The sequence below is a fragment of the Mizuhopecten yessoensis genome, unplaced genomic scaffold (genome assembly GCF_002113885.1).
Source record: "Mizuhopecten yessoensis strain PY_sf001 unplaced genomic scaffold, ASM211388v2 scaffold11009, whole genome shotgun sequence".
NCBI classification, from domain to species: Eukaryota; Metazoa; Mollusca; class Bivalvia; order Pectinida; family Pectinidae; genus Mizuhopecten; species Mizuhopecten yessoensis.
Window position 1 is genome coordinate 890,819 of NW_018408833.1, and position 26,553 is coordinate 917,371.

The 26,553-nt window shown below is 35.3% G+C and overlaps 2 protein-coding genes across 4 annotated transcripts in view; one reads left to right on the forward strand and one right to left on the reverse strand.

Annotated features, from left to right (window-relative positions):
• The window catches only part of LOC110464549 (NAD kinase-like), a 75,404-nt gene that overhangs the window by 31,559 nt on the left and 17,292 nt on the right, over positions 1–26,553 (reverse strand). The gene's annotated exons all lie outside the window — the stretch shown is intronic.
• The window catches only part of LOC110464547 (espin-like), a 93,827-nt gene continuing 83,193 nt past the window's right edge, over positions 15,920–26,553 (forward strand). The window contains exon 1 of the mRNA XM_021519806.1: positions 15,920–16,041. The gene's annotated coding sequence lies outside the window, so the exon portion shown is untranslated. The remainder of the gene's footprint in view (positions 16,042–26,553) is intronic.

Here is a 26,553-nt window from a genome sequence, read left to right on the forward strand (position 1 = left end):
AATTGGAGCAAGCTCCGTGCGTCAGCATGCAGCAGGCGCCATAAAAGGAAGAGGAAGGGAGATCACTCCGTGGCTCTGTCATCGAGATAGAGGTTACGTCACGGTAGGGAGGTAGGGATATTTGAATCTTTTGTTTTTGGGCTACAAAGATGGGTGTAGGTATTGTATATGCATACTAAAGTTATGGTAATTATTACTGAAATGAAATCTCTGGACAAAAAATCAAATACTGAAATGAACAAAGGGCAATAACTTTTGCAAAAATCATTGAATCACAATTCTTTTAAGGGAGACACAACTTCATATCATGATTAAAATGTATACCAAGTTTCAAAGAGATTGGTCGAAAAATGTAGGAGGGGATTGCCGGACAAATAAAAGTTTACGCCGGCCGGCTGGACAAACCTATACCATAATACTCCCGTCAAATTTGACAGGCGTACAAAAACAGTACGCCATCTTTTATTCGGTATTAGGACGTCTTCCTTTGCATATCATCAGGAAGTGTCGAATAATCAGATATTCGTTGAAACTAATTAAATGCGAAAATTGTGTTCTTAAGTCAGTTTATGAAGATATGGATGAATGTAATCACAGAAACTGTAATTGGCGTTGTCAAGTTAGAAAATTATTATTGTCTTCTGGTTTTGGTATACGTAATGTCTGGTTAACTCATTATGTTGATAATGAAAGGGTATTTTTACATTGTTTCAAGCAAGAACAGAAGTATTATTCAAAGTGACAAAAAACAATAAAACAACCTTATTCAATATCTAGCATACAGATTGAAGACTGGAAAGTATTTAAACTAGCACCTCTGATTCTAAACAAGGAAAATGAAGAAATTTTAGCACACTGACTCCTTTGGGCACCCTACAGCCCTTGTAGGTAGGACTGGCTCAAAATGTTCAAAGTATCAAACTGTCAACTCAGGGTTTTAATTCCAATCAAGTTATCAACATGTAATATTCAAAGTATCATTTGCCATAATAAATTTTGCCCACCCCCCACCTTCCCCAGGGGTAAACGTGAGACCCTAGGGTCATAAAATTAACAATTTTGGTAGAGCACCTTAAAACCCTTCCATCTATGAAGAGTATTTGCATGATTCTTCCATATCTGGGTCTTGAGAAGAAGATTTTTGAAATTTCAGTCAATTTGACCCTTTTTTGCCCCACCCATCAGCCCCGGGGGGTCAGTCAGGGCTGATATGTGCATATAATCAAACTGCTATCCAATACTGATAATGCTAACCAAAATTGAATTACTTCCAATGGCAATTAAACAAATGTTGGTCCAAAATGTGATTTCCTTATATAAACTATAGTAAAGTTTACCCCCTCCCCAGAGGGAAAGGGAAATGTGAGACCCCAGGGTCAAGAAATTCACAATTTCGGTTAAGCATCTTAAGACCCTTTCATCTATGGAGAGTATTTGATTCTACCATATCTGGATCTTTAGAAGAAGATTTTTGAAATTTTAGTCAATTTGACCCTTTTTTGCCCCACCCCTCAGGCCCCTGGGGGCTGGGGACCATATAATTCACAATTGTGGTTGACCTTAGGCCCTGAAGGGTTTCTGCAAAATTTCATTGAAATTGGTTCAGGGGTTTTGGAGAAGAAGTCGAAAATGTAAATTGTTTACGGACGGACGACAGATGACGACGGACAAAAAGGCGTGAATGAAATTTAATGGATAGACATGGTATAACATGTATACATTTCAAATCTCCGATGTATGTATGTGCATGTACTAATAATTAAGCACATTATCGGTCTCCAAATCCTACGAAAAATCTCGAAGTGTATGGAAGTATGAAGAGTCTGAAATTATTTCATATTTTTTTTTATTATTAGGCTTATTAATTATTACGTTTCTCGTTATGAAAACGTAACCAGTTTAATTACTTACTGTCAATATCAATTAGTCTTTTATTGCGATGGATATATTACATGTACCAATATTTGATCGACCATTATCTATATAAATCGCGAGACATTTCTATTTGTTTCACACTCATCTATAATGCAAACGAAATGGCAAAAGTTAAAACATTCTTATGTACCTCCTCGTAGCCTACAGTTTACTGACGTTTCTTCCTATGCATTGTGGGTATATTCGTTTCGTTTTAGATATTTTATATGCTCCCGCTTTTTATGTAAACCGTTTGTATGCGTCATCCGTAGCACATAATGCGTCTCGTTTGCGTAACACGTGCGCACCATTTGCGTACCGTTACTGTACCGTTTGCATAGCACTTCCGTACCGTTTGCGTAGCACATGCGTACCGTTTCCATAGCACTTGCATAGCAATTCCGTACCGTTTGAGTCCAAGGTGGAACAGCGAACGTGTAGGGGTCTGTATGTAGGGGTGAAGGAGTTAATGTGTCATTACAAGCAATGTGATAAAGTGAAAATACAATTTATACCAGAGAACATTTGTCCCAAATTCCCTGACCAAATAAGCAAGTATTAACAAAATACAGAGTTCACAACCTCCAGATATCAGTCGACATTTCCAAATATAATAAATCAAATGTTTCTCGATTCTTTGAAAAACGACTTCAACTTGTGATACACCAGGAAGCGGAAAGTCTTTAGAATTTAATCACGATAATGGTGTGGCCAAAACTGAATGAGAGAGCTCAGCATGACGTCAGGGGCACACAGGTGTGGCAGTACAGTGGGCATGGATGTAAGAGGCAGACATGCATAGTGTTCTTGTCTTCTAGGTAGACATGCTTTTGATTCAGGTCTTCCAGATACTTTCCTTCAAAGGCCTTAAACCCTTTGTAGTCTGTCGGTCACCATGTACTGCAGTCAATTAAGCAAGACTGTCCCCTTCTCCTCCAACAAAATGTATGGAACAATATTAACATTTGCATGGCATTGTCACTATATATTCTCTTTGAAAGCTGTGTCGTTGATGGGACTTTAATTACCATGCAGCACGAGAATTCTTTACGTATTATCCAATGTAAATAAAAATGACGGCTGCTGAAATATCGCTGGGCATTGTGAGACTTCACAATGTAATTGTAAATTTATGTGCAAAAGAAAAAAGAAAATACAAAAAAAACCTTTTATTACAACAAAAACAAGCCCAAGGTCTGCAATATCGTACAAAATGCACATCGGTTGAAATCACCAATGCCGGCGATGGAAACAATTTTAACACTCATGCAATTTATCAGAAATATCATCTGTTACACTGCACTGATCAACAGGGGTTCATTACAAATGTCTGAAATACACATATTCTATAGACCTACTGACAAATATGCTACAGACCTACTGATATGGGTCACAGCACACATAAACATTTCAGACATTTGTAACGAACTCCTGTGCTCCGTTGCAAGATCACTCACTTCAAACACTATCAGTTTCACGCGTCTCGCAGCCACGGTTTCCTCAGTTTCTGACGACATGTCAAATAACGAGGCCGTTATAGAATCTACAGTCTGTAGTCAGATTCCCATACAATCAACAAATAAATTCACGTCTTGATTAATCACAAATTCAAACTTTTCTCTTTGCTCATTTAACTTCCAAAAATAACTCCCTTGTGGAAGGCAAGGTCAGATTTACGGTGTTCACTGTATTTATCCATGCGTGAAATTTTTCTGGGAAAAAAAATCAATTTCTAACTTTCAGCTCAGAGTTCTATTGATAAACTTAAATCACCCTATAGACATATCATACGCAATTGTATTGATACAGAATTGTGAAATAAAATTGAAGTGTTTGTTAAAATTTCAAAGTACTACTTTGTTTGCCAATCAGCAAGCGAAAACACGCTGTTCCAACTATTGAATGAATTTTTGTGGACTGTCGATAAGGCGGGAATTTTAAATTTTAGATATAAATTGTAAGTTAAAAAAGAACATAAGAGGCAGAGAAAACGTAAATATAAGTATTGAACTGTTTTTGTATCGTATTTATGATCTATTTGAATGACACAGCTTTGCAGACAACATAGCTTTGACAAAATGACCCACAAGCTGTACATGTGCAGCTGTCGATCCCCCTTCCTGGTCCAGTCGAAGTTGTTTAAAGTTTAGGACATATTGGACCCCTGTGACATTGAAAGTAGGTCAAGGTCATTTTTATTCCCCAACTTTGGTGGGCTCCATCCAAAAAGTCGACTAGCCTAATATCATTACTCTTTGCCTTTGGGTTTTTCAGAGGAGTCATGTAAGTTTTAGCGTTATTTGACCTCTATGACCTTGAAAGTAGGACAAGGCAAATTTTGTCTCCATCTAACAAAGCTGCTGGCTAAATATCATGACAGTACACTATTTGGTTTTTTAGAAGTTGTTTAAAGGAAAAGTTGACGATGGTCGGATAGACGACAAACACGGTGCCACAATATAAAAAGAAACCTGCATGTGGTCAAACTAGAACCTTCACATTACAAAGACTACACTTCACCAAATGTTGCCATAAAAGAATTATATAAAGCAATACTTGACAGGGGAAGTTACTCTGCTTCAACTTCTATATACAAGGGAGAAATTAATACTCCGAAATCTGATACAGTGCACATGGTATACCATTTACCCTAACCTTAAACTGAAGGAAACCTGTTCACCACTAATAAACGCTTACATTAGATATTTGCACTGTATGCTTGCATTATATATCTAGGTAAACAAGGATGTCTGGTGCCCCTTAACAAGCACACTCCCAACTCTTACATCCTGAATTACGTTCCAGGTAATCGCAGTGACTCAGGGCTCAACCCTTACCAGGATACACTTAAGGAAAACTGTTCATCTGCTAAAATACATCAAAAAGGAACCTAGGGCCAAAACAAATATTAACACATTACGAATCTACACAAAGTAAATGAATTGATAGTAAATTATCTGTTTCTGTCATTCTGCTTTATTTATTTGGTTTCCGTTAATTTCCCAAACACCCTCCAGTTTGCTTACTATATCTTCTTCTGATTATGTACCATATTTTGTGTTGTCAATAAATATTGGTTGATTATGGGTTCTTTTGGGGGTATTTTCAGATACTTTTACTGCTGGCTAAAAATGCATAAAGGCATTTCTAAACATTTTCTTCAGGTTAGTAAGAATCCAAAAATAGTTTATATGTGAAAATTTGATGACTAGTATGATATGTACTCTGTCACCTTCATCAAACAAATGACAAGTGAAGTGTATGTACACAAAGGTATAAGATAATTGTACGAGTTGTCCACAAAATTGATGTTAATTCGGCCATGCTGTAAGCACATGTACAATTATTATAATGTAGTACTTTTTGGTTGTGCTACATAAATCTTTTCACAGCGTATAAAGGCAGTTCAGTAGAGCAAAACATAATGGCATGTTTCACTTTTTAAACTTATAAAAACGTTTAAAAAGTACTTGCTAAGATATTTATGCTATTCTATGAACTAAATATATGAATTCACAGAGTTTCAGCCAAAGGTCAGATATACTCAGTTAATAATAATAATAATAATATACAATATTTAATAAAGCCCCCTGTCTAGCTAACATTATAAGCCACTCTAAAGCTCTTTACAGTATATAGATATACAATTAATACAATTATCATATGCATTAATTAATACAAGTTTTGAGGAATTTGCATGAGCTGCATTATCAGGCTCTAACTACTAGTCCTATGCCACTTGGCTAATATCTCCCTCTGTCTGTATGCCTGCGTGTGTGCTGGAGATGCAATATTCTGCTGATTTGAGGAAATAGGAACTCTTCTAAAATACAGGGGCATTTACGTGTACCTTGAATAGTATGGTAATGAAATGCTTCATCATCTAGCAAGTTGACTTGCTGAAGTCTGAAACTACACAAACCTGAACAATATTGTACAAAATAAATGAGGAAAAATGTAAAAAGTCTTTTCTGTTAGTGTGTATGTAAACTGTACCTTCTGAAAATATCTTTACTCCACCTCCCAAGTTAAATCTCTATAACTCATTCACCCCTGAAGACACATTTGAACTCTTCCAATTCAAAGGTTGGAATAGTTCATTTTGAAACTTTAGGGTGAATGAGCACATATATATATAGCAGTATGGTATATGATTCTTGAAGTCCTTGGCATCACTAACTGTATCAACAGGTAATGTTCTATTCTGTCTTTGCGTATTGCAGAGTTATCTTCTCTTGTGAGCAGGTATTTATTGTTCCGTCATTGATTTGTGTGAGAAAATTACGTCGTTTTCTCAAAAATTGATGACGTTACTCTCACAAACAAGTGACGTAACAATCAATACCTGCTCCCAAGATAAGATAACTCTGCAATAAGCAAAGACGGAATAGCTACTTTGCTTCCTTTCAAACATATCTGACATTTAGGTGGCAGAAGTTGTCTTATTATAAAAACCTCCCAGATGATTTAAGGAATTTTTGTTTTACAGCAAGTATTTGAGTAATATTTTCAAAATCCATGAGGTCGCCTTTCTTTGAGTAGGTGCAGCCCTTATCATGTCAAACCCTTAATAATCCTCAAATATTTCATTTCAACCTATTTTATTGATGAATTATCAAACATATAGAACAAAAGTGATCCCTTGATAGTTTCTCTGTAGTTTAATGACAAAGGTAATAGACCATTTGATAAGAAAATATATTATATAGCAGAATTTTGACATCTCATATCGTCTAAACACTGTACTTCTTAACTCAATTTTCTGTCCGTATGTTTCGAATACCAGGTAACTCATCTATTGATCAGGCTCAAACTCAATACCTATCTATATGACTCAACGTAATCATTTGATTATGTGTCTAAACTCAATCATCTGTCAAAGTGTCTCAGACTCATCATCATCTGCCAATGTATCTGACTTCACTAAAGGTGTAATAATTGAAAAAACCTTTTATTCTTTTTGTTTTGTTTTGAATTTGATGTCACTGGTGGTAAGCGGTATTGGTGGAAAGTTCTTCACCTCTCCAATACAGGAACATTACAGTGCAATAGATCATAAGATAAAAAAAATTATTATATAGTTTTACATCTAACTGGATTGTTGTTTTTAATTTATTAATACTCGCTATCGGAAGAAAGGAATATTAATCAAAATGACGGCCATGGTGAATCAACTGATATCCTAAGAATCACTACTAGGGGTCCACTACCTGTGCTGTATTGTACAGACACTTGGATCCACTACCTGTGCTGTATTGTACAGACACTTGGGTCTACTACCTGTGCTGTATTGTACAGACACTTAGATCCACTACCTGTGCTGTATTGTACAGACACTTAGATGTTTAATCATATAAAATACACCAAGAAACAGACACATTACTATAGGAAAATAGAACTGTGACATTACATCAGCAGAATGTTACCAAAGATCATATTTTACTATATAATTTTATTTAATTACACTATAAGTAATCTACAGACATATGTACTGCTTATGAAGCAATATATACCTGTAATATTACAACTGCCGTATTACTACAAAAGATCGTATACAGATTTTAAATCAAATTAGCATATTTTCATTAAAACTGATCCTGCAGAGATTGTATAAGGGTTAAGAATAAAAATAGGAGATTAAAGTGAAATATGTTGCAAGTCCACACATAAACTTGACCCACTATGATGCTTCATGTCAAATTTAATTCAAATCTGATTATCCATTCAGAAGGAGTAGTCTTTTAAATGAAACAAGAGGCCCAATGGGCCTGAATCTGGTATTAATCTCACAAATAATCTTTAAAGTGGACTAAAATACAGCTACAGGCAGAATTACAGTGTTGACTCATAAGAACCTATTAAAAAATTTAAACATATGACGCCTGTGACCTTGAATGTCAAACAAGGACATAAGGTTGAACAGAGTGTATAGTCATCCAACCAAGCATGCTTCTGGTAAAATATCATTACCCTGGACCTTTTGGTTATACAGAACAAGTCATTTAAAGATTTAAACATATATTGACCACTGTGACCTTGCATACGGGGGAAGGTCATTCATTTGAAAAAACCTGGTAGTCCTTAATCCCAGCATGTTAATGGCCAAATATCATCACCCTTAGCCTTTTGCTTATTGAGAAGAGGTCATTTAAAGTTTTTAAACATATTTGACCCCTGTGACCTTTAATATATGTTGAGGTCATTCGTTTGAATAAATTTAATAGTCCTTCATCCTAGCATGCTACTGGCCAAACAGCATCATCCTAGGACTTTTGGTTATAGAAAAGATGATGTTTAAAGGTTTTAAATATATTTGACCATTGTGACCTTGAATTACTGTCAAGGTCATTCATTTTAACAAACTTGGTAGCGCTTCATCCAAGTATGCTACAGGCCAAATATTATTACCCTCAGCCTCTTGGTTATTGAGAAGAAATAGTTTTAAAGGTTTTAAACATATTTGACCCCTGTGACCTTGAAAATGGATGAAGGTCACTCATTTGAACAAACTTGGAAGCCCTTCATCCAAGCATGTTACTGGCAAAATATCACCATCCTAGGCCTTTTGGTTACTGAAAAGAAGTTGTTTAAAGTAAAAAGTTGACGCCAGACAGACGGATGACGGATGACGGACGCCGCACCATGGCATAAGCTTACTTGCCCTTTGGGCAGGTGAGCTAAAAATTTGAAGGATAAACAATAAACTGTAAGATGTACCGGTTTGTGATTTCTTCAACGTCATGGACCAAGAGCTCCTCATTATGATCAGGTGTTGGTGAACTTAAAACTCGAACTAATGTTTAGGTGTAAAGCTCGAACTGATGTTTAGGTGTAAAGCTAGAACTGATGTTTAGGTGTAAAGCTAGAACTGATGTTTAGGTTTAAAACTCGAACTGATGTTTAGGTGTAAAGCTTGGACTGATGTTTAGGTGTAAAACTCGAACTGATGTTTAGGTGTAAAGCTAGAACTGATGTTAAAGTGTAAAGCTAGAACTGATGATTAGGTGTAAAGCTAGAACTGATGTTTAGGTGTAAAGCTAGAACTGATGTTTAGGTTTAAAACTCGAACTGATGTTTAGGTGTAAAACTCAAACTGATGTTTAGTAGTAAAGCTAGAACTGATGTTAAAGTGTAAAGCTAAAACTGATGTAAAGGTGTAAAGCTAGAACTGAGTGATTAGGTGTAAAGCTAGAACTGATGTAAAGGTGTAAAGCTAGAACTGAGTGATTAGGTGTAAAGCTAGAACTGATGTTTAGGTTTAAAGCACTGAGTGATTAGGTTTTAAAATGTGTGTTTATATATTCATAAATTGTTCCCAAAAAGTATTTTTACCACAAAGAATACAATTTAAATATTTCACAATAAATCAAGTGAATCATGGCTTAGATACTGAGGGCATGAAGAAAACTAGAAGTTTTTGCATTTTCTCTATAGGTAATTGATCCTGAACAATACAGTGATTGTTCACAATCAGAGCATACAGTTAAGACATACTGTAAAATTCAGCTAACATGTTAACGTCAGAAATGAATATCTAGCTTTATTCAAATAGAAATATGTCATTTTGTACAGCCTTACTTTATCTTATTCACTCATTCACCCACGAAATGTCATAACATGTATCATAACTGGAATTCCAGAGCTAAAAGGCTTAACCACCTTTCATACTTTTTATGGCTTAAATAATTTACCAACATGGTATGTTATGTCTGGTCATGGGAAATGGTCGTGTGTTTTCTGTATCTGCCATTTCCTTTCTAATATCCATGTATTTAGAAGAAAAAAATATGACTTGCTTTTGGTCACAATGTTTAAATAATCATAACACATTAATACCATACAATGTCGGTTAAGCTGATAAAAAGAGTTTGTCTGATCTTAAAATAAATTTGAAGAAAAAAAAATAACAAAAAATTGCAAAGGTTAAAATTGAAACATTTCAATGTTTTACAATACTGTGTAAAGGAGCTAATCTTCAAATGTGCTTTTAAACCTATATGTCAAACTAGACTTGTTTAACAAAAATAAACAAATAATGAAAGATAAAATACCAACTCTAACAATCTGGCAGCCATTTTGTCCAGAACAAGAGGCCCAATGGGCCTGCATCACTCACCTGGTATTAATCTCACACTTGTAACCTTAAGTGATCTAAAATAAAGCTACATGCAAAATATCAGTATTTATGACTATAAGTCATTCAAAAGAACCTGTTGAAAAAATTAAAAACATTTGACCCCTGTGACTTTGAAAGTTGAACAAGGTCATTAAGTTAAACAAACTTTATAGCCCTTATTCAACTCATCATGCAACTTGCAAAATATCACCACCCTAGACCTTTTGTTTATTGAGATTATGTCATTGAAAGCTTAAGGTTAATACATATTTGAAAGTCGGTCAAGGTCATTATAATGAAAACCTTGATAGCCCTTCATCCAAGCATAATACTGGCCAAATATCAACATTCTGGGCCTCATGGTTATTAAGAAGTTGTTTCAAGATTTCAAACATGTTTGACCCACATGACCTTGACTAGCAGTCAAGATCATTCTTTTGAACAAACTTGCTAGCCCTTCATCCTAATATGCTACTGGCCAAATATCAACATTCTGTGCCTCATGGTTATTCAGAAGAAGTTGTTTTAAGATTTTAAACATATTTGACCCCTGTGACCTTGAATACAATTCAAGGTCATTCATTTTTACAAACTTGGTAGCCCTTTATCCTAGCACAATACTAGTCAGATATCATCATCCTGGACCTTTTGGTTATTCAAATGAAGTCATTTAAGCCTTCGGGCAAGGTGAGCTAACTAGAGGCCCATGGGCCTTACGGTCACTTGAGTCCTACAGTATTAATTTTTGTTATTGCAATATGAAGTGGAGAATTTGATGTCAATCATCCATACCAAAATTTGAGTAAAAAATAGTTAAGTTTAACGTTAAGTTAAGTTTGTCAGGACAATGAGTTGATCATTCTTAGACCGAGTTTCAGTTAAATAGGCCTATTAGAACTTGATCTTAAGTTTGAAATAGTTTTTTTCCAAAATGGCAGCCATTGTGGCCATATTGGATTTTTGATCAAACTGAAAAAAAAAAAAAAAATCCCAGGACCATGAGTCGATCATTCCTACCAAGTTTCAGTTAAATGGGCCTTGTAGAACTTGACTTTAAGTTTGAAATAGTTTTTCAAAATGGTCGGCCGTGGCAAGGCCATATTGGATTTCTGATCCAAATCAGCTCTTATTATCAACAACAGCTGCTAAATTCCGTCAGTAGAGTCCTCGATTTTCAATCGTACAACATTTCCCACCTGAGCGAACACCATTTTTGTAAGTCATGGGGTGAATAATCAACAAACCGTCCTGACAGAGACTGAAAACAGAATATATATTACTCTTGTTTAGAAGATTTTCTGACCGTGTCTTTTTGTTGATTAGTCACTCCCCGATACCAAACGGTGTCGGAGAATTCCACATTTTCATAATATGGCAGTGCACTCTGGCCCCACACCAAGTCTGGTGTTAGGGCCAGAGGAAACTCGGGCTACAGCAGTATCGAAATAGATCTTCATAGTAGATCTAGATTCTATTTCAATGTCATTATCTTCAATGTCACATTTCTGGTAGTACAAATTGTTCTTATAACCATTCTGTCTATATAATATACAGTATACAGCTTAGTTTGTTTTATATCATGTGATTTGACACGTGCACAAAGTCCTGTTAATATCCTGCTCTGATGGCAGTTTCCCTGGCACAATTAACATCTAAATATAGCCTTTTCTGACTTAAACCTTACAAAACAATGGTGACTGCTATAGTGTATTATCAAATCCGACCTGATGGTCTTTTTCACACATCGGTTCTGTGTAAAACAACAGATCCTGAAACAAATGTTGATACTGTGTCTTCATTGATACTATTATCCATATGTTGTAAAGTGCTTTAGAGTAATTTTACAAATTATATAGGGCGCTATAAAAATGTTGTATATCATTTATTATTATTATTATTGAACTCACTTTAATCTGTTGTTCCGATGTGAAGATTGCATAAACAGAACCTCATAGACAATGCCAGTATACATTTATATACATAATGCATTAGAATTAGAAATGCTATATATATATATCTATATATATATATAATAAAAAGTGATTAAATGTCCATGTGAAGGAAGTAAATATAGAAAAAATAAAATGAACCGACTAAAAAACTAGCTGCTTTCACCCTTCACAGGGCTCTTCAGGTTTATTCAAAACGTCGTGACGTCACAATTACATGTCATCACACTACAATAGTAACGTGACGTCACGAAGTACACAAGATTGGTGGACAATTTGGCGTAAAATTTTATTGTGGCCTGTTGAGACTCGGTTTTAATATTTTTATTAGTTGGTCTTCTTTCGTTTCTCTTAAAATAGTGTCTGATGAAAATAGTTGATACAAAGGTAATACATTAAATTTATCTCCAGCACATTCATGAATATGTTTGTTAACATGAAGATTTCGTAAAGAATCAGTTCTAGTTTGTTGTCTATGTACAGTCATACGTGTTCTGAGTTCATTACCGGTTTGACCGATGTAAAAATCACCACATTTAGAACAAACGATTGCATAAATTACATTTTTTGATTTACAATTCATATTTACCTTCACAGTAAATTTCAAACCATTCTTGAAAATAAAAGTATATATATATATGTAGTATTACATTAAAAACATGATATAGTTCAAACACTTAATTTACATGTCATCATTTATTATAATGAAGCAATACACATTGATGATTTACAATTTAACTTATGAATATGTTTAGTTGAAGATATTGACTTTGAGTACAGGAGTTACCACTGCACAGTATACTTACTATCGATAGCAGAATATTGACATTAAAGCGTACCTCTTAAGGGCATAGGAGTGCATTGATAAACAGAAATAGGAAATACATCCCTAGTTGAAAATCCAATGTAGGGAGACAGTATCACAATTTCAGCATATACTGTTTAATAATAAACTGATGAATATTGTATGTTTATTATTGACAGAACAGTGTGTTCTCTCAATATTAAAGTATTTCAAAGCAATCCAGCCATTAATTCAGTTGTTTTTTAATCAATGAGTCACAGGTGTCCATTTTTCTGTACTTCAGGAAACCGGCTACCTATTACACTACTGTGAAGTTTTTCAAGAAAGATAACTCTTGCATGCAATTACTATGTGTATATGGTTTTATTATAAAATGTCAATTTTAAATCGTTTATAGATAATTAACTTTACACAATTTCAGCATTTATTTAATTGATATACATTAATGCAATACTAATCTGTCAGTATCATTTTTATTGACATTATTTTGCAAAAAATTGTGTCTTTCATTTTTTTCTTCAAATTTCACTCCTTTTTACATAAATTTCTATTTAAAATCCTTAAAATTCTGACAACCTATATTTTTTGGGGGGCAGAACATTTTCCTTATTTCAAAGCAAAATAACCTCAAAAATTGAAGAAATTCTACTGAGAAATGGTGACACAATCCCAATACCTTAACTCAATTTTATGTCCGTATATTTCAAATACCAGGTAACTCATCTATTGATCAGGCTCAAACTCCATACCTATCTATATGACTCAACGTAATCATTTGATTATGTGTCTAAACTCAATCATCTGTCAAAGTGTCTCAGACTTATCATCATCTGCCATATATCAACCAAAGGTGTAATAATTGAAAAACTTTTTATTCTTTTTGTTTTGAATTTGATGTCACTGGTGGTACACTGTATTGGTGGAAAGTTCTTCACCTCTTCAATACAGGAACATTAACCTGGGCCTATTAGTTAATGGACTATTTATACTAACCAATTGTTGGGCCTATTAGTTAATGGACTGTTTAAACCAACCAAATGTTAGACTATTAGTTAATGGACTGTTTATACTAACCAATTGTTGGGCCTATTAGTTAATGGACTGTTTAAACCAACCAAATGTTAGACTATTAGTTAATGGACTGTTTATACTACCCAATTGTTGGGCCTATTAGTTAACGGACTGTTTATACTACCCAATTGTTTGGCCTATTAGTTAATGGACTGTTTAAACCAATTGTTGGGCCTATTAGTTAATGGACTGTTTAAACAAACCAATTGTTGGGCCTATTAGTTAATGGACTGTTTACACTACCCAATTGTTGGGCCTATTAGTTAATGGACTGTTTACACTACCCAATTGTTGGGCCTATTAGTTAATGGACTGTTTAACCCAACCAATTGTTGGGCCTATTAGTTAATGGACTGTTTACACTACCCAATTGTTGGGCCTATTAGTTAATGGACTGTTTAAACAAACCAATTGTTGGGCCTATTAGTTAATGGACTGTTTATACTAACCAATTGTTGGGGCTATTAGTTAATGGACTGTTTATACTACCCAATTGTGCGGCCTATTAGTTAACGGACTGTTTATACTACCCAATTGTTGGGCCTATTAGTTAATGGACTGTTTATACTACCCAATTGTAGGGCCTATTAGTTAACGGACAGTTTATACATAACAAATGTACTAACCAATTGTTAACACCAATTTCCAAACACATTTTTTCAGAAATATCATAAAATTTATAAATGCTTTAGTATTTCTTCAGGCTGAATTTCTAGCAAACTTGTTCATATCGTGATACCTCCAATATTAGTTTTGAATTTAAATATTTTTGAAGATACACTAGATAAAATATTTCTATAGATTAGTGTCCTGCTACCAGGACTTACATATCAAGGCCCTATATATCTCTCCAATAGTGCAATACTGCTGAAAGTAAGTAGGAACCTTAATAAAATATAAACTTTATATATAATTAAGTGTCATTTTCATTTATATATAGTGAAGCCTTACTTAAATTAGACATTGATGATAAACTAAGCCCCTGTGTTGCTCACTCAGCATATACCAGTTCTCAAAATCTTGAGGTGAATTACATTTTTCTCATTTTAATTATTTATTCTAAAGAATGTTCCCTCTCCTTCTATTTTATATTTTCTATCTTTTCTTGTCTGCTGAAAGGCCGTAATAACGGACGTAAAACTGTCAAAATGAAAATCACCCAAACCAAACAACCTCTGCTCTAACCCATTGAAGGCTCGACCCCCTACATCATCCCTTATGAAAAATGCTTGGCTTCTGGTGAGGCAATTTATCCTTACATAGATATAAATTATATTTAATTCTACTTGAAATTGGTTATTACTGACATACAAAGACATGTAATTCCCCCGTTGCATATACACTAAGTTTGAAAATAATATATTCCCTTCAAATGATTGCACACCCCAGGTTGTAATCATTTATTTTTTTAACACATGTTACTCTTAAATAAGCACTCGGCATTCCAATAAATATATTACCAGAATGATTCGAAGGTTAACCATGTGGTAAGACTATTTATGTCTCTATTATATACACAAACCTGACTGTGCATATACCTATACACACTTCACCTGCTGCCACGCATGTACAGTTGCACCTGTTCGGAATAATTCCCAGAGGATTGTGAACAGTATACAAGATAGATAGATATATTGATGTCAAAATGAAATACCTATCTAATTACAACAAGGTATGTAACTACAGGTTTCATGTACCCATTACATTTAATATTTAATAATTTTTATTTCTTATAAACTTTATGGTTTTTTTAACAATTAATCACTCTTGTTTGACCAGCTGATAGCTATATATAGCATGCAGGTGGTCTTTGTGTGGGATGAAACCGGAGTTACAGGAGAAAACACTCGTTGAAATGAAATACATGTACCATTATATAAATATATGCAACAGGATTTGTAGCTACAGTTAAGAATTTGTGATTTTTATGAAATTTATTTATTTTACAACAATTATGAAACAAGTTATATAAACTTAAATGAATCACTCTTGTTTGCCAATCAGGAACAGCATGCAGCAGTCTTATATGATAGTTAAAACGAGGGTAACCAGAAAAAACCTGTTGACCCGATACCTTTTCATGTCTATTCAGGAATCGAACCCCGGACCACCTTGTTGAAAACGTCCTTAGATGACCTTAGCTGTTGATAGGATGTTAAACCCGGTACAACCAACTTTGCTGAAAGGTGAATGCACTGTCCAATACATAACCTGAACAACTTAATAATAAATAAAAATTGGTAAGCATAGATGTTACAGACCTACCAGCATAACTGTAACAAACTCCATAAATGTTGCAGACCTACCAACATAACTGTAACAAACTCCATAGATGTTAGAGACCTACCAGCATAACTGTAACACACTCCATAAATGTTACAGACCTACCAGCATAATTGCCACAAACTCCATAAATGTTACAGACATACCAGCATAACTGCCACAAACTACATAAATGTTACAGACCTACCAACATAACTGTAACAAACTCCATAGATGCTACAGACCTACCAGCATAACTGTAAGAAACTCCATAAATGTTACAGACCTCCCAACATAACTGTAAAAAACTCCATAGATGTTACAGACCTACCCGCATAACTGTAACAAACGCCATAGATGTTACAGACCTACCAGCATAACTATAACAAACTCCATAAATGTTACAGACATACCAGCATAACTGCCACAAACTCAATAAATGTTACAGACCTACCATCATAACTGTAACAAACTCCATAGATGTTAGAGACCTACCAGCATAACTGTAACACACTCCATAAATGTTACAGACCTACCAACATAACTGCAACAAACCCCATAGATGTTACAGACCTACCAACATAACTGCAACAAACCCCATAGATGTTACAGACCTACCCGCATAACTGTAACAAACGCCATAGATGTTACAGACCTACCAACATAACTGCAACAAACCCCATAGATGTTACAGACCTACCCGCATAACTGTAACAAACGCCATAGATGTTACAGACCTACCAGCATAACTATAACAAACTCCATAGATGTTACAGTCCTACCAGCATAACTGTAACAAACTACATAAATGTTACAGACCTACCAACATATCTGTAACAAACTCCATAGATGTTAGAGACCTACCAGCATAACTGTAACAAACTACATAAATGTTACAGACCTACCAACATAACTGTAACAAACTCCATAGATGCTACAGACCTACCAGCATACCTGTAACAAACTCCATAAATGTTGCAGACCTACCAGCATAACTGCCACAAACCCCATAAATGTTACAGACCTACCAGCATAACTATAACAAACTCCATAGATGTTACAGACCTCCCAGCATAACTGTAACAAACTCCATGGATGTTACAGACCTACCAGCATAATTGCCACAAACTCCATAAATGTTACAGCCCTACCAGCATAACTGCCACAAACTCCATAAATGGTACAGACCTACCAGCATAACTGTAGCAAACTCCATAAATGTTACAGACCTCCCAACATAACTGTAAAAAACTCCATAGATGTTACAGACCTACCAGCATAACTGCCACAAACTCCATAAATGTTACAGACCTACCGGCATAACTGCAACAAAATCTTGCAGACAGACTGAATGGTGCGTGATAGTGCACCATGATAAGTTTGTCTTCGATACATATTGCAGGTATACCAGGTCTGCAACATCTATGCGGTTTATTGCTTATATTTTCAATTTTACGTAAAAAACCTGTAATGAGGACTGCTTATTTTCCCTACAATTTAAAATCACGTGTTGCTATCATCGAGACCAGGATAACAACTAGAAAAGCTACAGACAAACAGCTGATGTCACACATTGTTTTCCACACACAATCAAAATATCTGATTCACTGTAATTAAGAAAAGAAACATATTGAATCAGCGTTGATTCAAGTACTTTGGCAAATGCACATTTTGACTGTTTTTTAACAAACTATTTTCTGAGGGCGTACGTGTATAGTCATGCAGTCATAGCAGTAGTGCTGAGGCTATGTATTCATACACTACAAATAGCAGCTACAGTTATACTCTCATAAATGAGCCATGATCTGCATAGAAGGGCATTTCCACATCAAATTAAAATTTTATCTAATGGAAATATGAATTGTTAAATAATAGCTAAAACTGAACGCAATGTACATGTGTTCCCATCTGAGTACCACACACAGCTCTATAATGATATTTCATGAACCCAATAATACCATTTATCAAACACAAGATTATATTTACCGGTACCAGAATCGGGATTATAAATTAAATGTATAATTTTTTATCAAATTAATTTCTGTTACTCTGAAAACAGATCTGGTATGAGTTTGTAAAATGTTTAACCTTTTAGAGACTAAACCCCTGCTGTTCAGATCCTGACAAGCTCAACGTCTATTTAAACACAATACTTTTACCTGATATACTCTCAAAAATACTGGAATCCAAAAACTAAAACTAGATGTATAGGTATTCAAAAGGATCATTTTATGACAAAAAATACAAAGTATTTATAAAACTGAAGATATTTCTCAAAAATTGCATTTCAACAGTGTAAGATAACAAATCATTAAGATAACTAGACTTTCAATGGCTGAGTGTAGCTGTCAATCATTAAATTAACAAGCCTCCTACACAGTACCAATATTGTTTGTCAATATTCGTATCACATGATTAAACACACCTGTTCTCAATAAATAACTGATCATACAAACAGTGCTGCCTTCATACACCCATACTTCAACAGTAAAGTCAGACAGCTCCGTTTGGTCGGGGATCAAACATATTTTGTAGATAAAAGTCACTATTATATACTATTAGATGTGTTCTGTGTTAATGGCCTATAACTAAAACCATGCTACCTTTATTAGATCAGAAGTGGAAGTTCTGTAGGAAATCTAAGATAAGTATTGGAGGTTTGATAAGGAATTCATTAAGAGATGTCTGCATAACATGCAAAAAACGCTAAAACCTAAAATGAAACAATTCTTGCATCTTAAATTTATAATTCCTCTATAATCATCTGGTGAAATGGGACTGCCGATTTTAGAGTTGTTTTTTGGGATCTATTGGGTATAGTGAAGTGGTTTTCAGATGACTAAGGTGTATAGTTGTTTCTGGAGATTCTTTTGATTGTGATGGTATAATTGACCACTTCTACTGGTTGTTAGGATTCAATTGTTCATAAAAAAACCCTTGACAATTGTTCAACACATTTGTTTTCTACCTAAATTTTACAACAGTCTGTTCCTTCATGAATTTGGAAAATGTACCATTATATTCATTAAAATTTGTAAGATATTCTTCATTTTTTTGTCATTTTGGGAAAATATAGCACTTTTTGCTAGTTGGAAGCAGCCCCTTATTAGCTATAACAAGGACGCAAAACTGATGGGCCTTTGTTGGCGAGCTGTTGGATAATTAGCTATAGGGATCTGTAGCTATATCCAATAGTGCACATATAGCACAGAGTAGATGTGTATATCCCTTCAATAACACATTTTATTACATTTTCACTCTTGACATATCAGAAATTATCAATACAGTGAAGATATAGGAAACTTTTTGTCTACACATGTGAAAAATATCACTTTTAGTATTGACCAATCAGAACAGTACTCTCTATTCACTTCGTGTAAAACCATAATTTTCTTAAACTATGTCTTATATTCCGGACATAAGTTTCAGTTTCACGTGCAGATAAAGTTACAAGGTATGGTGGAATCATTATACTTTTGTACACTTTTGATTCACCAAGTGTGTAACATAATCATATACGGTATCTGACAATAAGTGATTATGTATGTACAAAATGTGTAAATGGACCTTTGCTTATCCGACAGTCAATTATTCAATATGTTATCTAGAACGTAAATAGAAAAAGATACAATGAACACCAGATATGTCACGAACCTATCAGGTGATCATGTTGTTTACAAGAAAGTTGATGACTAGCTGTGTTTGTAACCTGGATAAACCCGCACACCTTGTCATTTCCACCCAATTACACAAACTTACCAAATATTTAAACCACTTAGGAAAATTAGACCTTAGTGAATAATTCAGTCTAACCTGGAATCAACATCCCAGTATTGTCTCGTTACTATAAATATTATTTATTGACAGATACCTTATAAATTGAAGCAACCTGTCCTCATGCTGTTGTGATAGTCACCTTTTATAAATATTATTTATTTTCGTGTTTTTTATTCACGCTGGGCTACTTTTCATTACAATTATATGCGATTGTTATACAGTGTTAAAAACACAGAAGAGCTTAGATAATCCAGCAACCTTCAAGTTCCCAGCAAGATTACTGGGACAATTTCGTAAAGAGCATGTCCCTTTAAAATACTGTACAGATATATAAGAGAGGGGTAACCGGATTAGTGGCGCCCAATTTTATGTAGCTTGGCTTTAATCTTTATGTTTTAGATCATTATGACGTCATCTTTCCCACCATGTTACATGAAGTACCTAAATATTATGGTATCAAATTAAGGTCACGTGTAAACTTTCAACACCTATCTTGTAACCTGACGTCACGAAGTACGTTACTTCAACAACAAGAGGCCCAAGGGCGTTAGCGGTCACCTGAGTTATATCATAGGTACTGGTAGCTTTATTTTATTGTTCAGATGTGATGTGGAAATCAGCATGTAAACTAAGTGAAATGCAATACTTGTCATGTCATCAAAGGATAAGAATTTGAAAATATTGGTAAATGTTCCCTTTGGGGCCCCGCCCTAGCCCCTGGGGATGGGGCAGGAATCCCAATTTTACAAAGTAATACTCTCATTCACCAAAGATGATTCTGACTATGTTTGAGTAATTTTCTGATGAAAATGGATAAAATATACCCAAAAGTGTTATTTCCCTATATAAACTATAGTAAACTTTACCCCCTCCCCAAGGGAGAACGGATAGCTCGGGGGTCCTGAAATTTACAATTTAAGTAAAGCCCCTGATGATCTTTCTTTCCACGTAGAGAAAATCACTGTAGTACCTCTGAGTCTGGAGAAGAAGATTTTTGAAATATTGGTTAATTTTCCCTTTGGGGCCCCGCCCTGGCCCCAGGGGTCGGGGTAGGAATCTCAATTTTACAATTTGAAACCATCTTCCTCCAAGGATAATTCTCACCAAGTAAAAATAATTTCCTACAGAAAGTTGTCAAAATATACCCAAAAGTGTTATTTCCCTATATAAATTATAGTAAACTTTACCCCCTCCCCAAGGGAGAACGGATAGCTCAGGGGTCCTGAAATTTACAATTTAAGTAAAGCCCTTGATGATCTTTCTTTCCATGTAGAGAAAATGACTGTAGTACCGCTGAGTCTAGAGAAGAAGATTTTTGAAATATTGGTTAATCTTCCCTTTGAGGCCCACCCTGGCCCCAGGGGTTGGGGTAGGAATCTCAATTTTACAATTTTGTAGCCTCATCTACCAAGGATGATTCTGACCAAGTTTGAAAAAAATCCATCCACTGGTTCTTGAGAAGAAGTTGAAAATGCAAAAAGTTTACGCATGACGCACGACGGACGGAAAGCGATTAGAATAGGTCACTTGAGCAAAGCTCAGGTGACCTAAAAACATGAATAGTCTTGGGGTTTTTTTTATCAAAGAAACCCAGATATTTTGATTTAGGACATAAAATAGTATTGCCATTAAAAAAAAGTTCTTGATTAATTGCAAATATAACATCAAAGTGATTTTTGTACCATTCTGATATCATTTTACTCTTATCATCAACACATATCCAGGAAATTAGATTGCTTAATTGAAAAATTCTTAGACTTATTTCATAAATCTCATATGAAATGGAAACTCATGTAAGATCCTATATATGTTAGTGTTTTCTAGAGATGATTCAAACAGCAAGTGTGCTATAATGATGGAGGAGTTGTTCAAATTCAATGAGAAAATTTGTTCAAATTAAATGAACATTTCATTAACATTCTCAAAGATTGAGAAACTGTAAATTAAGAGAATAAGGTATAGGTAATGGTATATAAAAATCCAGACTTGAAGACAAAGTACGACTCGAGCAATTCAAAGGTTTAGATTTATTGACATATTTTGTTATTTTTGGGCTTTAGGGGCCACTATTGCAGCTGTGCTACCTGTACTAATCATAAGACTTTGGGTTGACTTGCAGTATGCTAGGTATACATGTTCGGACCCTGGTGATGGCCAAAGACATCCCAGTTAGAGGTTGTACCCAGCATATAATCACTCTTTCAATCCAAAAAAAACTGAAATCCCGATAGAGAAATGTTGGTCTAGGTACATAATTTTCTATAAAATACTTAGACAGTTATACATCTATCATAAGTTTGTAAAATAATGCAAATATCTAGCTGTTAGATAAATCAGCCATAACAAATCTTATAGTAAACAGTTCTCTAATTTCCTAATCGGTGTGGTGGAGCTCTACTAGCAACATTGGGTATCCACCTTGGATTCCTCCACCAGTACCCTGACCACCCACAGCCTACAGAATGTTGGACCTTCCCTAGTAATCGTGTTGGTTCTCCCATACCTTTGTTATTTTCTACATTGTGATATCAAAATAAGAACAACGATATATCATTAGCTAGGATACTTGGCAGGGATGGAGTATTTTCCTCCTCGTCCCCAATAATCAACACCTCGCACCCGATAGTATCCCATCACTTTCCGATCCTCAAACAATAACGACGGGGCAAAGGTGAAGGCAGTCACGATGATGTCATACTTGTTCACCCGAATGTACGTACCATATACATCCTGACACGAAAACTCCACTTCATAAGTTAAAATACATTTTGTGGTCACATGAATATCAGACCAGCCAATCAGCACTTGGCCTGCAGTCACATTATAGAAGAGAACAGAAGTGACTTGTCCAGGTGGGTCTCGTGGTTTTGTACAGAAGTGTAAAACTTTTACGGAAGGTTGAGGTAAGGAGACCTCCATTGACTTGGATGACTTGTCAAATTTCGTCAACAAGAAACGATGCGGTCCTTCATGTTTGCGCAGCACCTGCAGTTGTTGGAGACTTGGATATTTAGGTTTTCCAAACTTACTCCACACACCGTACACATTCCCTGTTTTAGCATCATTATCAACTGTGTACCCTACTATCATTGTGTCATTAAAGTCATGTTCAAAAAAGCTCCCAATAACTCGGATATTAATGTTAACAGTGTGATTGGGTGATGACCGTGTATCATTACTATTATACAGAAGGACAGAGGTTTGACTGCTGTCCCTGATGTCTGTCCACTTGGGGCTATAGCTTGATGCAATCGCTCCAATAAAGCTGTCATTTTGAACTTGATGACCCTTTGAATTGTTTTCAGAGAAATTAACAGAAAGTTGACGGTTGCCAAGGAGTGACAGAAGTACCATTACCGAGTGGACGGGTTTCCGTAGCAACTGTGTGTGAGGTGGATTGGTATTGTTTATCTGAAATCTTGCATTTAGTGTTCGTTCGGTAAACTGAAATGGGTACCAGCTGAGGAAGGCATTGTCATTACTAAGGAGTGAAAAGTTAAACTTTCTCTGTTCCCACTGGACTCCCCCTCTTAGAATAATGTTCTGGTGCTGAACTATGACCTTGGTTACCATGGCAGCATAAGTAGCATCTGCTCTCCAATTTTCCGACTTACTCCATTCTACCAGAGGGTCTGCCTCATCATTATAAAATGGCTTCCTTGCAAGTGCAGGGAATTTCACCATAATTTTTTCCGCCGTTTTAATTTCTCCGTTGATGATATTTTGGGTTTGGCTGTTCCCTTTTCTGTGGTAGGAAAGAAAATCAAGTCTCACTCCAGTTTCACCAGTAAAGTAGTTATGGCCATTGACAATGTGGTCTAGAAATCCATCGGAGTAGTGAGTATGACCATTACGATCACAACCGTCAGCTGGGCCTCCTAACACTAGCTCCGAGCTTGCTGCTAAGAGGCCTTCAGAACAGGCATCATAGTAGTTAAGAAAACCTTGCACAGACATGGAGACATTGTCAAAATCACCACAATCTGGCTCATTCCAGGTTTCAAAATTCCAACTTTTAACGTAGGAAATACCAAATATTCCTATATATCGTTTTGCTGTTTGGTATACTAACTCCTTCCATAAAACTACTTGCTTTCTATTTTTAAAATCAGTGAAAAAGCCTGAAGGTGAACCCATCAATTCAAATCCTGGTTTTAAGTTATTTTCAAACAGAATCCACAAAAATTCATCCAGCATTGAGAAATCATACACAGGATTATCTCCCTTTCTGTCGTCAGAGTAACTTCCCTTTGAGTCTTTTACTGCATGTGGCTCATATCCTTTCTTCTCAAATCCAACTACTTTCACAAGATCTAACAACCAATGAATTCTCACTTGGTGAATCCCCTTATGTGGCACAGAACCAATCAGTGCCAGATTCAGCTTCATGTCACGGCTTAAATCAAACTTGAAGGCAGATTGGTGGGGTTTGGGAGGACAAAAACCAGTGCTCTGCCAGAGTTCCTTTACCAGATGTGCTGTTTACCACCAGGGAGAATGACAGAGTTGTCTCCCTTGTTAAACAATCGACACACAGGGTGGTATAGGACAAACAGAGGAGCCTCACTACAGTTTGAGCCATCCCATGGCCACCATAGGTCTGTGATGTGGACATTGTTACAACGCCACACTCATTTCGTGTCTTACGAGCTTAGGAAATTGGAAACAATTGTTGTCTCATCTGAAGATTAACATCTTTTTCACCTAAGTCTTCTTGATTGCCCATTTTAATCCTCGGCATCCTCTTTGAATTTACATGGCGCCAGCAGACATGTTGTCCCTGGACGAATTCGTTCTCCTCCTGAGAAAACAATGACAACTGTTATAAAACTGGTTTTCATCAAATCCATTCCATTCCTTTCCTGATTATGCAATTATGTTCATTTGTCAATGAATGCTGTTGACTTGGTCCATCTGATCTGCAGTCCAAACATGCCAGTACTATTCCACATCAGACCTGGTGGGTTAGAAAGTCGTTTTCCGTCAGTTTGTGCATGCTGTGTTAGGGAATACAGTTCATTTCATAGTATCGAACGAGTTAGTAAATTTACTGATCACATAACTACTTCGCCAAAAGCAGTGTATTGCTACAATACATGTAATAACGCCCATTATGAAATCAAAATTAAGACAGTGACATGATGTTATGACATTGTGATGTCATATCAGAGACAATGGACATGATTAAGAATTGTAATATTGTTCCTGGTCAGAGAAATAAGTTTTTCCTGATTATGCGTATAATTTTTTGGGCCGTGATGAATTAGTCACTTTCACTGTTAGTGAACATTTATTGCACAACTGAGCTAGACAGCTACCCCAAAACAACCCCATCAACTGGTGACTCATGAGCTGTGTTTTAATTGATTCCTGATCTTTGTACATGTAAATTAAATCTTTGTAATAACTGTGATAAAAATTGAATCCAGAATTCATTTTTGTTAACATGAGATCAATGAAACTTGTTGTGAAGTTTTCTTTTCAGGTCCGAAGAACTTGCAAGTCAAAGTCTTACTAAAATAAAAATAAAACTTCTATACCGTTTCATGGCACTCGCATGAAATGGAAACTCATTAACTTCTTATGTCAATGATTTATCTACCATGAAAAAAAGGTGTTTCACAGTATACATAATCACTCGTCTTTACTGGTATTCCACTCGTTTTCTAACAAAAAACCTGTAGCATAGAGAAAAGGATAGGGTGTGATATCCCGATATTATGATTGCCTGTCATCCTCTTCATCACAAGCAATTAAGTTTTTAAAATTACTGCATTGTTAAGTTATGTCACCAAAGATTGCCTTAAACTACAGTCTCAATAAACGAAAAGTTTCAAAAATATTTTCTGCATTTCTAGCAAGTTATAATTATTTTTACCACATGATATTCATTTTTTATTCAATTTAAAACAGATTGTTATCCATATTTGATGATAACACTGCAGGCTTCTAGCACAAGGATATAGACAAAATAATTTAAAATATCTGACTTTATTTCAGTTTTTCTTAATTCATATAAGCTCAAATAATTTAAAATATTTGAAGGTATCTTATGCATGTGTGCACATAATTTTAAATTCAATTTCTTTGATTTAACAATTTCAACAAAGTTAAAACATTCCTGCTAATATATTCGTTCAGGTTTGTGTATCAAGTACAGGTGATGTCATTGTAAGACTGCTTAGGAACAGCACAGTTATCCCCCTTAGCAATATCTTTATATGTCAAACTCAATAGTAGGTTAATTATCCCAAGCTTCTAAGAGTATGTAGGTTAAAGGGTTAAGTTGATCTGACCACAGCTGGGGTACAGAGCAGATTGTAGGGCTCACACTGGTCTGACCACTCTGGAGTAATGTGTATGTGTGACCTCTCAAGGGATATTAAGATTTTAAGGATTAAGTTTATCTGACCACTTATAAACATACAGCATGATACAGTACACTATATGTTTGTTACATACTGTAACAGCAGAGATAACACATGTAACAGTAGCATTTAATATGCTATAAGATAGTTATCAGTTATTTTTTTAGTGACGTAGACTTTTTGCAAATCATGTTGACATCTAAAATGTTGGCCCTGCTTGTTTAATGAATGCTCACAGAACTTTCCAGTTACTGAAATATGTTGTGATTTTTTTTTTGCATATAAACGTAG